The sequence below is a fragment of the Morone saxatilis genome, unplaced genomic scaffold (genome assembly GCF_004916995.1).
Source record: "Morone saxatilis isolate NCDOM2014 unplaced genomic scaffold, NCSU_SB_2.0 Contig0, whole genome shotgun sequence".
NCBI classification, from domain to species: domain Eukaryota; kingdom Metazoa; phylum Chordata; class Actinopteri; family Moronidae; genus Morone; species Morone saxatilis.
This window is the reverse complement of record NW_023339650.1, coordinates 804,778-808,067: the sequence shown is the minus strand read 5'-3', so window position 1 is coordinate 808,067 and position 3,290 is coordinate 804,778.

Here is a 3,290-nt window from a genome sequence, read left to right as displayed (position 1 = left end):
ACTTTGAAACAGTCCACATCAGCCTCACTTCTCTCTTTTTCTGCCAAGCAAAGACACAGGGTGAAAGCTACTGTCACACACATACACATACACACACATACACATACACACACACAGTGTCCACACAAAAGAAAGAGGGGAGGATGACCGTTATCCCAGTCTTTGTAATAAACAGTAGAGAGGAAGGAGGCTTAGCAGAGGAGTCAGCGAGGCCAGAGAAAGGACACTCAGACTTCTTAATAAAGCCCTCAGCTCCCCCTCTTCCCACCATCTCTCTCCCTTTGTCCACCTCCATCTCTCTCCACCCTTTCCTTCACCCCACATGCACAAACACCCCCTCCCAACCCTCTCTCTCCCTCTTTGTCAGTCTCCATCTCTCCAGTATTCAGGTGCCTTTGATTTAAATCTTCGCCTCTCTGTCTCTTCACTTCCATTTCTGTCCTTCACCATCAGACCCCCTCTATCCCCCTCTTCAAGCTCCAAGCCATTCTTTTCATATCTGACATCTTCAAACTCTCCTGCATCTTATCTGTCTGCTTTGTGGCCTTGTAGCAACAGTATCACTGCACATATTGTACGAATGACAATGTTACTGTATATTGCACAAAAAACATGCTAGATTGAAAGTCAACAGTACATTTATAAAAATGTGTGAATGAAGTGAGTATATGTTCTTCTCTTATGGAATGAGCCTGTTACTAATGGGTCACTTTTGTTTTTTTCCAACCTGAACCTTGTTTTCCCATGTTTTTTGTGTCAAAGGGACTAATTGGGAGTAAAGTATTACATTTGGTCCAGTATTGAGTGAGAGCTGCATCTGTTAGTGGCAAAATGGGGTACCACATAGTCCTTGCGGGCAATTGTGCACTGTCAAAATACATCCATTTAAAGTGCTTGTTTTTGCCACTGACTGGCTCATATTATGTCTGGGAACATTATAGAAAGGATCCTACAGGAAAAAACATTTTCGGTACCACTGGGCTCACAAAGCAATGTACCAGAGACTAAAAATCTAGTAAAAATTTCGTCCAATACACTGATTTAGCCCCAAATAAGTTCAGTACTAATTGGCTAATTTTAGCATGCACACACACTAGACTAAGATGGTGACTATGGTAAACATTATACCTGCTTAGCATCTGAATGTTAGCATTGTTATTGTTAGCTCAAAGCACTGCTCCGCCTAATTACAGCTTGAAATACACTCTTTCCACCAACACAAACCTACTGCTAGTTCTGGCTGATAGTGCCAGGTTGGAGTTGGTTCAACTTGCTAACCTATAAATGTTTGCTAAAGAGCCACCATAGAGCCACATCATTATGTCACTGTATACATCTGTATGTATCTCAAAAATTAGCCATTGTTGCTAGGGTTGCACAAGCTAGATAGATTACCCAAGCATGCATAGCTTCTAATTTCTCACATTTTATTAACAAAACATTGATGTGAGAAATTATTAGCAATGCTTTCCTGGGTAATGCTAGCTTATCAGCTAGCTTAGTGTTACATTCGTAACATCTATGCTACATTCATAACTGATGTGAGAAACGAATAGCTCACTAAACTGCTAATAAATAGGCCTAGCCTACATAGCTGGTTGGCTACAAGGTGCCCCCATGGCTGTTTTCTGATTAATTGCTAGCTAAGGCTGCACTTTTCTGTCTGTTAGGGTCTACCCAGTACTGAACAGGCTGCTGAATTACTCATAATCGATGATGAACATTAACTTATAAACTTTGTCCACCTCCGTCCACTCTTCCAATAGGTCAGCCTGCCTTCATCTACAAAGCAAAGAAGAGCTTCATTTTTCTTCCCTTGCCTGTCTTCCCTAGCTGCAAACAACTACAGAAAGTAACTCTGAGAGTTTTCCTTTCTCCATGTTCACCCCACGCCCCATACCCACTCTCTAAATGTGTTTGCTTTGGCTGAACTCTCCATGTGGCACAAGGTTATTCAGCAGCCGACACAAAGCCAGAGAGAGAGAGTTACTCAGTAAATGCCAGCAAGTTGTTGCTCAGGATTGCTTTGTGCAGAGTTTTATTCCTTTTGAAAGTTTGAATGCATACCTCAGCTGCATACCCACCCCCATCCATCTCTCCATTCCATGCAGTCCATCCCATCGTCTCTGACAGGAGTGTTTACCTGCTGGCTGCTACCAGAGAGAGGAAATCCTTGGGGCTAATAAAGCCCTGCTCCAGTGTTGGCTCTTTAAAGATGTGATTTGTGTTTGCCTCGGGTAGAGCTGTTAGCATCAGTGACAAAATGCCGGCTGTCAGATGCATGAAAGCAAACGACAAACGATAAGAAAGAAATTATGCATTTTCCCTTTGCTTTGAGAGAGACAACCTTGATGCTACTACATGAGAGTTTCAGGTAAAGAGTCACAAATCAATTGTGTAAGATTAAACAGTTTTTTCTGTCTTATAGCACTATCTTACCCTAGGGTTTGATAGGGTTATTATTATTTACAGACATCCGAAAAACTCACTTTAAAACCTGTACTCTTTTCTGTTCCTTCATTCGTTCAACACTTCTGTTATAGCCTAGTTAAGGAGTTTTTCAAGTCTCAATATAGAGGTATGGACTCAAAATTGAGTCAGATTCGAGTAACAAATTCATGACTTTAGACTCGACTTGACAAGACTGTATGGTATCAGTGGTTTGCAGCCAATCGATCTGCCCCCTCCTGGCCATTATATAGAATGCAGGTTTAAGACATTTCTGCTTCGGCTTCACTTTACAAACCCGGAAGCTCTGTCCATTATATATAGTCAATGGTCCCACCGCTGTTATTGGTCACTGGACATTCTTCCTGTCCATACTGGTGGTAAAGCAATACTGAACTGAAAGATGGGGGACAAATCCACAGTCCTTGTCCTGTGCAAAGAAAGGGGAAAAATCCAGCATAAGCTAATATGTGGTCTCAGAAGTGTGAGGAATTTCTTTCAAAGTTGAATTTACATTTCTAGACATATTGGAGATCTGGCAATCATGTTTTCCATGCATAATAAAAGCACTTTTATTGGCATTACAATGACCATTATCGTAGTGTAAAGTAAAGCGTACAAGTAAAATGTCTTCTAGTGGTTTGCAGCCACAGTTTGACTGAGTTAGCATTGAATGGTTTATATTTAACTTACAATCTAGGGACAAACAAGGCAGACAAGCAAACAAGGCGTAAACACAGTCATTACTAGCAGCAGGATTGCAGTGTGAATTGGTAAATGGACCTGTACTTGTATAGCGCCTTTCTAGTCTTCCGACCACTCAAAGCGCTTTTACACTACGT